Below are 11,701 nucleotides of genomic sequence, written 5' to 3'. Positions count from 1 at the left end.
CAGATTCCTACTTCCAGGAACCCTGTCTAATCTGGGACTCAAAAGCACAAACAAGATCAAGCGCAAAGATCTAGTCTCTGCCTATAAAAAGAGGGCGCTGCTGGCTCGCTCGGTGGCTCTGATGCCTCTGACAGTTACGAGGTGTGAAAGCCGCTTTGGTCAAGGAAACTGGACAATGAGATGCTGTGACAGTGGCGTTTCCCACACTGGGCTCCCTGGAACCCTGGTTCTCTGACCTAGTAGGGGGTGCAATGGGACAGGGCCATAGCGAAGCTTTTCAGACACTGTCACACTCACTGGGAAGGCAAGTCATACTCCCTGCCCTTCATTACCCAGCAGAACATGGGTCAGGATATCCAAGCTCCTGGCAAAGTTTGAAATTCAAAGGCTCCTTGATTCCAGCAAAACTGGACTCCACAAATAACTTGGCCACATATCTGCCTTGCAGAAAATTCAGTGAGCCCATCAGGAGTACCAACAATAGACACTAAATCATGTGTCTCTCTCCTTCAATCCCCAAACACCCTAAAGAGACACCATCTGCCTTTACAAATGAGGAAACTGAGGCACAGAGAAACAAAATAACTTGCTCATCACTCTGGGGTGACTTATGGTGGAATCTGAACAAAGATGTAATTTCAGGGACCTCTGGTCCTTGTCCACCCTCTCTGTAGCAAGTAGAGAGCCTGAGGGTAGAGGAATTATGGACTACGAGGGATACATCCTGAGTCAGTCCTAGAGAGTTCAAGGCTCAAGACAAACCAGCTCTGTTGAGCCTAAGGACTTGTCTCACACACACCCAGAGCCTTGGGTTTTTAAAAACTTGGGATTATATTGGTAAGGTGTAGTGTCGGTCAAGCAGTAGAGCAGACACAGTGGGGAAGGAGGGAGAAGTGTGGGGCGAGGGGAGCCCTCTCCAGGGCCTGAGTTGTAAACCTGCCACAGTCCCTGGAGAACACAGGGCCAGCAGCAGGGATTGTGGGTTGAATTAAGGGGATACTTAGCCTGCTGCCCCCTGTTGCAGTCCTAGCTCCATCATGGGTCGCTTGAACCTGTTTGAGGCTGACATTTGGGGCCAGACAGGTCTCTCTGTGGGGCACCATCCTGTGCACTATTGGAGCCTGGCAGTAATCTACTTGATGCCTGTCATCACCCTTCTCTGAGCCATGATGATCAACAACATGTTCCCAGATGCCAGATGGCCCCCACAGGGAAAAACCAGCCCCCAGCTGAGAACTAGATTTACACACAAATGGGCTATCTCGGGCAGGACAAATAAAGCTGAGGGCGACCATCACCCAGGGAACCCACACCTGGAGCCCCAAGGATGAAGTCAGCCAGGTAGAGGAACATATCAGACCAGAGACCAACCTCGGGACTGTGTCAGCCACCTTGCACCATCCTACCTCACAGCCACCTTCTCCCCCACAGCTCCCAGGTCCTGAGCTCTGACATCTCCAGGATTATTCCCCAGAACTGATACACACTAAGAAGCATTCATAATCTGGGGCTAATCCTCCAGCCTCTGCCCTGCTCTTGGTACTGGAAATTAAACCCATGGACCACTTGGCTGTATTCCTTACCTTTTATTGAGAGACATGATTTCCTTAAATTGGGGCCAGTGAGATAGCTCAGCAAACTAAGCTTAGGCAAGCACAGGGACTGGAGTTCAAATCCTGGCATCACAGGCCCCGTTGGCCGCACCCCTGGGCACTCTGAGTGTGGACCAGGCATGGTGGCATATGCCTGCAATCCCAGTGCTGGGGAGGCTGAAAACAGGAGGATCACTCAGAGTCCGAGCTGCATAGTGAAACCCCGTACCAAATACATTTTTTAAAAAAATGCTTATACTGGTCCTTAATTTGTGGTCCTTCTGCTTCAGGCCCCAGAGTAGCTAGGATTCTGGGGGCACATCACCATGCCTGAGCAGAGCATGTGAATGAGAGCAAACAGTACTGCCTCTGAGGCCCATTCCTAGCCTCCTTTCCAGCAGCTTCATTCTTTGAGCTAAACAAGCTGCTCTTTAGTCTCTGAAAAACCAAGGCCTCCAGCTACAATCCCAGCTCTGCCTCACTCTGGGTGATTCCAGGCAAGTCACTCTCCCTCTCTGGTTGGCCTTTTCGTTTGGAAGAAACAATGGTGGCCTGGCCTTGGTTACTATGAGTTGGGATCAAAGACTTGAAATTGGACTAATTAAGAATGTCTGGCTCCTTTTCTTTGTTTTAACTTCAGTTTTATTCCCCCTCGAGGAACTCAAGAGGTAAAAGACTTTGAGCCCTCTGCTTCTGCATCAAGGAAGGACCTATGAATGAAGTTGCCTAGAGCCCAGAGGGTAGAATTGGCACATCACCTGGGACCATCCCAAACCTTGCCTGGGGGCAGGAGAGTCATACAGAGTGACTGAGGCCAGATCTTCAATTATTGCTTGAACTTTAAATGCCACATAGGAAGGTGAATGTTCCCTAAGCCCAAGCAGCTGGACACGCATTAGTCCGTAGGAGCCACCAGGGCAACCCCAGAGAGGGGCTGAGCCTGGGTACACTTGTCCTGCAGGCCCAGGCTGCCCCCAAAGGACCTCTGGGCTCTAAATCACTTAGTTAAAACAGCCACTATATTGACCTAAATCTGTTATCAAAAATAGTCACCACGGAGGCTGGAGAGATGGTACAGTACAATAAGGACTTGCCTGGCAAGCGCAAGGGCCTGAGTTCAAGCCCCGGTTCCACAAAAAAAAAAAAAAAAAAAAGGAAAATAAAATAGTCACTATGAATGGTCCTTTGAGCATGACTTCAGGCAGGTTCCTAATACATTATCTCACTTTGCCTCTTGGGGGTTCAGTGGGGCAGACCTTATTTGTAAACGCTGTTTTCTGCTAAGATGAATGATGTTCTCAAAGATGAACTGAAGAGCCAGGTGGAGGGCTCATACACTCCGGGAGGCTGAGGCAAAAGTGTCCCAAGTTTGAGCCCAGTCTGGGTAACTTAGTATAAGACATAGTCTCAAAATAGAAACAAACGTGGGCATGTAGCTCATTGTAAAGGCCCAGAGTCCAGTCCACAGGGGATAACCCAAAATCCGTCACTTGTCCGAGCTCAGAGTCAGGACTTGAACCCAGATCTGACAATCTCTTTATTTTCAGCACAAAATCTATCCCTTGCTCCCTGGTACCACACAGCAGCCCCTCACTATCCACATCAGCACAATTCACGGCTCCAAGTCCCACTCCTCTAACCAGGAAAAGGTGAACTGTGAAGCTGGGACTTGATTGTGGCCTATGACATTTGCCTAACTTGTGTGAACACCTATGTTTTTCCTTTTGGGTACTGGGGATTGAAGTTAGGGCTTTTACAGTGAACTGCTTTCCTAAACCTTAAAATTTTTTTTTCTTACATCCTAGACAGAGTCTTGCTGTGTTGTCCAGGCTAGGTTTGAACTTGCCATCTTTCTGCCTCACCCTCCCAGAATGCAGGGATTATGTGCACCATACTTGGCAAGGTTATTTCTCAAGTCACTTTAGAAGGGAAGTTTTTAGAGCCGGCCAAATAGCTCAGCAGATTAAAGAGCCGCTTGGGGCTGGGGGTTCGATTCCCAGGCCTGCCATGCCAGCCCTGTCCCCTGAGCACACTAAGACAGCCATTGAGACTGAGTGTGTTGGCGCATGCCTAAAATCCCAGCTCTTGGGAGGCTGTAAACAGGTGGATCACTACAAGTCCAATCTAATAGTGAGACCCTGAACATCCTGTAGACCCTTCCCTAAAATACAAAAAACAGAAAAGGAAAATTTTTAATTAGTAAAATGTAATTATGTTTTCCTCCCAATCAAAAGATCTTTATTAGCAAGAGTTACAATCACTCCGCAGAGGGCCTTCCAAAAAGGAGGGAACCAGCCATTTGGGGTCCTCATGTTTCATGCTTTATAACCTTTAGAACCACACAACTTAAAATAAGCATACCATCACATATGCAACTGCTTCAAGTTGAAAGCAGTCCTTTCAAGGGCCACTTAATACTATTAATTTTAAGTGTCTATCCCCACTAAGCACTTTAGTGGGGAGAAGTTATCCAGCAGTCAAACTCACAAATTAGACAAAATAGTCACGCACATTGAACAGCCCTAATCCCAAACTTTCTTAGCACAGACATGACACCACAAGAAGAAAATTCCACAACTGACCTGTGACAGATTACAATTGACACACAGCTGGCCTGAGAATGTAGCCCAGCATTTGCCTGCCAGGTGTGACTGGGTCCCATTACCAAGACTAGATAGACAGATAAACAGATATCTGTATATATACAAACATATATATAGTCATATATATACATGTGTACCACAATAGTCACAAAACTTGAAATGGTTCTAGTTCCAAGCATAATAGATAAAGGGCATTCAAGTTGTACAAAGAGATTCCTTAAGATGCCATATAAGACACAGTGCCATAAACCTAGTCTATTTTAGCAAGTGATTGAGGAAGGTGCCATACTTCCATATAAAACAGTACTATGAAGCCAATAGAAAAATGCCAAAATATGTACATATAGAAACATATCAAAGATGATGTAATTAGGCAAAAAAATTAGTTTACAAAATGCCAATATTTGTACAAACTTTTAACTTAGACAAATTTCAGAATTCTATACAGGAATATGTCTGCCATGATTCCACACAGAAATGTTGGAAAATAGGACACAGAGCAGGAGAGTCCACCTGGAGACTGGGAATGGCTGTCACGGTGCTGGTGGCCCCAGCCACTAGCCTCTTCTGAGAGTCCTGTTCTTTGCTGTACTTTGCCAGAAGAGGCGAAGAAGAGGTGCTGTCATCCTCCTCCTCACCCATGGTGATGGATGCCAGGGCCCCTGTGGATCCTAAAATCTGTGGACACTGGTGTCCTTTACATACAATGACATAGTACTTGCATATGACCTGCATGCATTCTCCCCTAAACCTTCAATCATCTCTAGATGACTTCTAATATGCATGCAAATGCTATATTCACAGTTGTAATATAAGGTTGAGGGACTAATGACAAGAAAAATATTGGGGCCCAGGGAGGTGGCTTAGTGGAATAAACACTTTCCTGGCAAGCGCAAGGGCCTGAGTTCAATACCTGGTTCTGCCAAAAAAAAAAAAAAAAGAAAGAAAGAAAAATATTGGTACGTGTTCAGTGAAGATGCAATTTAAAAAATCATTTTCAATCCATGGTTGACTCAATTCAAAGATATGAAGCCATACCACAACAGTGGACTGTCACTGCAAGTCTGCAGGATGGAGTGGGCCAATCCCACAGTGCTTTCCTAGTGATTTTCACAATGATGGAACCCTGGCTCCCTGACGCCAGCCAGTGGTGCCCAGGCTCCTTTATTTATTTATTTATTTATTTATTTATTTATTTATTTTGGTGTTACCAGGGATTGAACTCAGGACCTTGCACTTGCCAGGCAAGAGCTTATTCTACTGAGCCATCTCCCAGTCCAGCTCCCTTTTCTACAATGCTGGCCAGCTTCCACCTGCCTCCTCTGATCACTGTGAAGTTCTTCCAAATTTTTCCCTGGCCATTTTCAAACTCAGTTTTCTCCCTCATGTGGCCACAGGAATGTGATTAAAGGTCAGTGATGACATTAAGAAGAACCAAGGTAGTTCGATCCCCCATTCTGCCAAGAAGAAGAACAACAACAACAACTACTACCACCACCACCACCAGGGAGCAAAGGGCCAGTGGGAAAGCCAGGCAGGCTTCTCAGAGGCACAGGTGAGCTCTAAAAAGACCTGCCTGAGACCCTGAGCAAATTAGGGTTGACCTAGTAAGGGGATAATGGCAATGACACCGTAGAAGTTTCTAACCACTACTTTGAATCCTAGACAGAAAGTGAGTTTCCAAAGAAGAGATTATGAAAAAAAATTAGGGACACATTTCTCCATTATGGAAAGATCGTACCATAGGCTTCCTGGTTCTGCCAAGGTCTAGCCGTGCCACACCAAGCAAGCTTCTTAATGCCTCTGGTCATATTTGCTAAGGTTTGTCATGGGCCAGGCACTGTGCTAAACGTTTCATTCGCCTCACCTCAGTTAACCTTCCCCCAAAGGTAATTCCTTGGGCTCTGCCCTTAGAAAGCACTTGGTTGGAACAATCCTGTCTTTCTTGTCAGCTGCTTGAGCTGTCAAGCGAGTTACTGCAACTCCATATTTGTAAAACAGAGCTAATGATATAGTATCTACATCAGAGGGGTCTTGTAATAAGAGAAAGACTTCGGCAAGCCACCCAGCACAAGTGCTCACCACCCACTGGCTATTCTTCTGAGTCTCATTTTACAGATGGGAAAACTTATATTTGGAAAGGACAACATCTATGATTTTTGAATTTGCTGATTATCTTCAATGATTCTAGTGCATTGAAAATTCAGCCTTGGGTTCCCAGAAACATCTAATGTACATGCGTTTTTTGAATTACACAGTGGGGCTGCAAGCATAAATTCCACCTGTTTAGATTAATGCACAGAAGGAGGAGATAATTTTCCACCAAAAAGTAAAACTTCCTAGGAAAATTGGGTAGGAAAAAATAATTTTTCTTTCCTCCCAAGTGTCCTCTTCTCTGGGTTCCTCCACTGGTTCCTCCCAGAGAAGGACAAGTCAGAGAACTCCCCAGAGCCTCGACCAGCAAGACTGCAGCGTGAGGCTGGGTAACTGGCCAGGGGGCTGGGGATGGCCTCATGGAAAATGCTACCATACATGGGCATGTTTGCTTCGATCTCAGCCCTCCCACAGAAAAGTAATGATAAATCCATAACAAATACCTTGTACGGAATAGCACGTCTATTTTAGACATGATAATGAAAAATGGTATTTACCAGGCAAACGTGGGAGGCTAGTCAAAGGAGACCTAGCAAGATCACGTTTTGGGGTCTGGGGATGGCAGCCCACCTCAGGTCATCACCCCTCGAGGAAACAAACAGTGCTTTTTATTTCAAATTTGCCAAAGGTCAGTTTAAGTTTTCTTCAAAGAGATGATGACAAATATTTACTTTGCTGGAAGCATTTGCTCCTACCGGAGACCTGACTCCAATAAGAAATTTTGGTGGGGTCAAGGGTATAAACTTGGCATCAGACTGACCAGGAAATGGGTCCTCCCTTACCAGCTGTGTGACACTGGGCATGCTACTTCATCTTTGTGGGCCTCAGCTGCCTTATATATTAAACAAGCATCATGAGACACTGATTGCAATGAGTAAATGAAATCACTTAAGTTAAATGTTGCTACAGGGTCTGCCACTTAGGTGTTCCATCAACAGTAGCTATCAGGAAGAGAAGACCATGGTCAAGGAAAGTCTTTTCCTTGCGAAGATACTCAATCTTATTTTACTCCCTGCCATCTATGATTTTAGTTCAGCTTTTCAAGCTCCTTTTCTTCAAACCAACTTTAAAACAGTGCTGTATGTAAACCAAACAAATGAAAAAGCCTGCACCAAAGAAAACTCCACGCAGCAACTTCTTCACAGTCAGCCTGTGTCCCTTTGCCAAGCCCTGATGTTCACAATGTAATCTATCAGCTCTTACCATTGTAACTAAACACTTTCTATCTTGAGCATCTAAATATTTTCCTTTGCTTCGGGACAAGCGTGGCTTTGAATGGTGCCTTTCAGGAAATGGCAAAAATCCCCGCAGCTCTCTGTGCCAGGAGCAGCCGAACTTTCTTTGTACCTATGAGAGTAGCCTTGCACTGATGACTTTGGGAAGCCCAGCAGCATCGTCCCAAATGACCTGTAGGTGTTGGGCACAAATGGGGAATTTGACATCCCCGTGGCTGAGGTCCTGGATGAGCCTGGATGAGTTTTAATTTATTCATTCACTTCAATTCAGAGGGACTGGGTCAGGAAGAAGCCTGCACTGTAACAAACCTTATCTCTCAGTAACCAGCCATGTCTCCTGGGGTTATCAACACGTGTAATGAACACGCTCCCTCTCTGCAGAGCGTGTGTCTGTCCCAGTGTGCTTTCAACACGTTCTCAACGCAGCTGAGCAGATGCTTTGAAATCCACTTGCAGCCCCACTTTGCGTGCCTGGGTGTTAGCTAAGTGACTTTTCAGCGAAGCACAGCTGCACTTTTTTATGCCTAGAATTAAAGTGAAAAGGCCTGATGGTCAAAATTGACCACCTCATAACAAGAATGTTCCAGAGTCTGGGTTGCTCTGTTTTGTTTTTCAGGTTGTCAGTGGAACCAAGGGCCTCAGGCATGCTAGAAAAGTGTTCTACCACTAAGCTACATTCCCAACTCTGGCCTTTATTTTTAAGTACAGTTTTTATTTTATGACTTTCCTGAAGTTTCTAGCAGCACTGCTGTGGGACTCTAGCACTGGTATCGTTCATATGCACACACCAGGGGTATGTCTCATTGGCAACCTTGGTAATGCTGATTTGGAGGCAACTCTGGGATGGGCTGGCATAGTAAAGGACCCTGCCACAGCCCTTATAAGATGACAGAGATCTGTAGAGTGCGCTGCAGAATGTTCACACCCACCACCCAGCTTGCCCCAGCAGGACCCCTAGTACTTACAGACCTCCAACTGGGGGGGCTGACGACAAGGAACTGGATGGAGAGCTCAGATCTGGCACACCTACCAGGCCGGGGCGTCCAAATCTCCTCCTCGGCCGGGACACCGGGTTTTATAGGCCGGAGAGGGCCGGGGTGGGGGGAGGGAGGCCCAGGGGGCGGGGCAGGGAGGGTCCCGGCTCGCCCCGCTGCCCCCTGCGTGGCAAGGGGAAGCAGCTTTTGCCCAGGGGCCGAGCGCGCTGCTCAGGGGCTGGAGATGTACTTAGCCAGCCCTCACCAGGGCTGTCACCAAGATTCTGAATCCCTTGAGAAAAACAAATTGTGGAGCAGGCATCGTCTATAGGGGATGCAAGAATTTCTTGCCTGAGCCAATTCCAGACGCACGAGCTTTATTTAACCCCTTCCTGCCAGAGCTGGGACAGTGGCAGACCTGACTTGATGCCTTCTGCCTGGTCTCTTTATTTGCCTGCTGCTGTCTAGAAAGGGGGGCAGCCTTGCTGCGTAAAGTGTAAGGAAAGAGGATCTTCCAGAACTTTTGCAAAAGGCGAGGCAGGCGTCCCACCTCACCCCAACTGATGGGAATTGTGCGGGAAGGGATATTTTTACTTCCCCAGCTTGCCACCCCCATCTCCACCCATAGGACCACAACTGGAATTGAAAGGAGCAGACCCCGCCTCGGAGCTGCAGTCCCTCGCCCCGCGGTGTGTACCTCTCGCCAGATGTAAACCGGGACAAGTGACTTCACCGCCCCCCCGTCCCCCCCCCCCGCTCAGGGGCTGCAGCTGCCAAAGAGGGGCGCGCGTGAGGGGTGGGCGTTACATAACTCGTGAAGTGCGGGTCGGACGCGGGAGTCTGTGCGCTCCCCAGTCCCCAAGGGCCTCCTCCCCGGAAACCCCGTGTGTGGGGAAGAGGCGACAATCTCCCTCTGTCCCTCTCAGGGCGCACCCTGTGTGGTAGGTGTCCCTGTCCCTCTTGTGGGACACTCTCCATAGCTCTCTCCCCGCCTCCTCTGTCTCTGTCCCTCTGCCGGTTGCTGCCTTGGCCTTCTGCAAGCTGTCATTCTGTCTTTGGTCTCTGGGTCTCACTATCCCTGGTCACTGTCTCTGTTTCTGTCTGTCCGTCTCCTCCAAGTCCCTCTCCTCTCTGTCACACGCACGCACACACAGGCCATAAAAGGCAGTCGAGGTAGTGGGTTGGCTCTGCTCCAGGGGACGGAGCGGGACGCCCGCTCCCTGCTCCCCGTGCAGACGGCTCCGAGGTTCCCGGGCCGGGCTGAGCCGGGCCTGTCCGCCCGCCGCGGGTGCTGGGCGGGAGACAACCCAAAAAGGCCAGGCGCGGGTTCCTTCCTACAGGAATTCCCAAAGCCACATACCAGCCCGGGGCTGCCCGCTCCCCCTGACTAAATATGGTGCGAGCGGCCTCCGGTGCTGCGGGCTGGGGATGCGACCTTTATCCCGCGCTGGCCCCATGGGATGAGTTTTCGAGTGTTCCCTACAGATGCTGTGGTGGGGTGGGAAGGGTCCGCTCTCTTTGGAGCAGAGCTAGGAATGGGCATCCGCATCACCCGTGTGGGTCCCAACTGCTTCAAGGATTTGGGGGAGACTTAAAGGAGTTGAGAAGAGCCACTCTAGGATCTGTATTCGGCACCCACCCCCTTTCAACAACGCTGCCTCTTGCAACCGAGTCTTTATTAATATACCCTTTTTGAGGTGAGAAGATTGAATCCCAGAGGAATTCATTTTGACAAACATGATTGATCCTAGGACCTTTCAATTTCATGATTCACTTCCAAGGCTAGGGATGTAGTTTGATGGTAGAGCATTTTCCTAGCATGTGCAAGGTCCTGGGCTCCAGCTCGAGAGAGAGAGAGAGAGAGAGAGAGAGAGAGAGAGAGAGAGAGAGAAAGTTTCAGCACTGGGGTAGGGTGCAATTGAGTAGCAGAACTCTTATCTACAATGTTCGAGGCCCAGAACTCAATCCATCACAAGGCAAAAGCAAAAACAAGGCTAGTCCTCGTGGAGGACACCTATAATCCCAGCACTCAGGGGGCTAAGGTAGGAGGGTTGCTGAGTTCAAGGCCAGCCTGGGCTATCTAGTGAGTTCAGAACCAGCCTGAACTACACAGTGAGACCCTGTTGCAAAAACAAACAAAAAACCGGGCTGGGGATATAGCTCAGTGACAGAGTGCCTGCCTGGCACGTGCAAGGTCCTGAGTTCCAGTTCCGTAACCAAAAAAAAAAAAAAAATACAAAGAAAGAAAACAAGCCAAACAAAGCAAAAAGCATGAAACCTGGAGACAAGAGGCAGTCAAGGATAACGGTCAGGTGAAGGCCATGGGCAGGACTCTGAGGTGAGATTTCTGACTTTGAATCTGCCAGTCCTACTTTGTTTGACCATGGGCAAACAATTTTGCCTCTCTGTGCCTCTGTTTCCCTACTTATTAAAAGGGAAGAATGCCAGCGATTTCCTGGCTTCCTTGAAGTGATATGAAAGGCATTTGTTAGCTGCTGTTCTTCTCAACAAAGATGAAGCCAAGCCAGGCTGCACCAGGCCTTGGGACATAAAAGTAAGAGCCCACATTGTCTAGTGGTTCCTGCTGCCTCCAGACTTCTCTGCAGCAGAACTCTGCATTGCAGGCCCTCTTGGCCCCTTCATGCCTCCAACTCCAGTTCACCTGGTTTTCATCCTTGAAACCATCTGAGCCCAGCCCCTCCCTGCAGTGGGCCTGCAACAAAGAGCCAAGAACAGCCAGAATTCAGCTGGCAGGGAAGCTGGTGGCAAAGCTCTTTGGAAAGTGATAAATGAGCTGCCTCCCCACATGCCTTTTCACATCTACACTCTAAAAGGAGTGGAAATTGTCCCTGCATTCAAGGATGGGGAGACTGAAGCTGATCGTCATCTTTTCATCCTTGGAAAGACAGTCCAGAGCAGTTGCCCTAGTTGACTTGCTGCCTCAAAAGAACAGGCATTTCGACCACAGGTTAAACTTCATGAGGGTTACAACTGATTCTTTTTTAAAATTTTTATGTATTTAGTACAGGGCCTATAGGGTCTCATTACACAGACTGTACTCATAGTGATCCTCTTGTTTTCAGCCTTCCAAGAGCTGGGATTACAGGTGCGCACCACCATGCCCAGTCTTTTTTTTTTTTTTT

At 48.1% G+C, this 11,701-nt stretch overlaps 1 protein-coding gene across 7 annotated transcripts in view; it reads right to left on the bottom strand.

Annotated features, from left to right (window-relative positions):
- Nucleotides 1-8,653, bottom strand: part of Myh11 (myosin heavy chain 11) — a 123,421-nt gene extending 114,768 nt beyond the window's left edge. For 4 of the 7 annotated variants that reach the window (XM_023704673.1, XM_004644492.2, XM_023704674.1 and 1 more), the window contains exon 1: nt 8,554-8,653. The gene's annotated coding sequence lies outside the window, so the exon portion shown is untranslated. Of the gene's footprint in view, nt 1-8,549 lie in introns of all 7 variants that reach the window. The other 3 variants (XM_012517639.2, XM_023704672.1, XM_004644494.2) reach the window with 1 other exon arrangement.
- Between the last annotated feature and the right edge of the window lie 3,048 nt (nt 8,654-11,701).

This window comes from Octodon degus, unplaced genomic scaffold (assembly GCF_000260255.1).
Source record: "Octodon degus isolate 3935 unplaced genomic scaffold, OctDeg1.0 scaffold00200, whole genome shotgun sequence".
NCBI classification, from domain to species: Eukaryota; Metazoa; Chordata; class Mammalia; order Rodentia; family Octodontidae; genus Octodon; species Octodon degus.
This window is presented reverse-complemented; position numbering and strand designations above follow the sequence as displayed.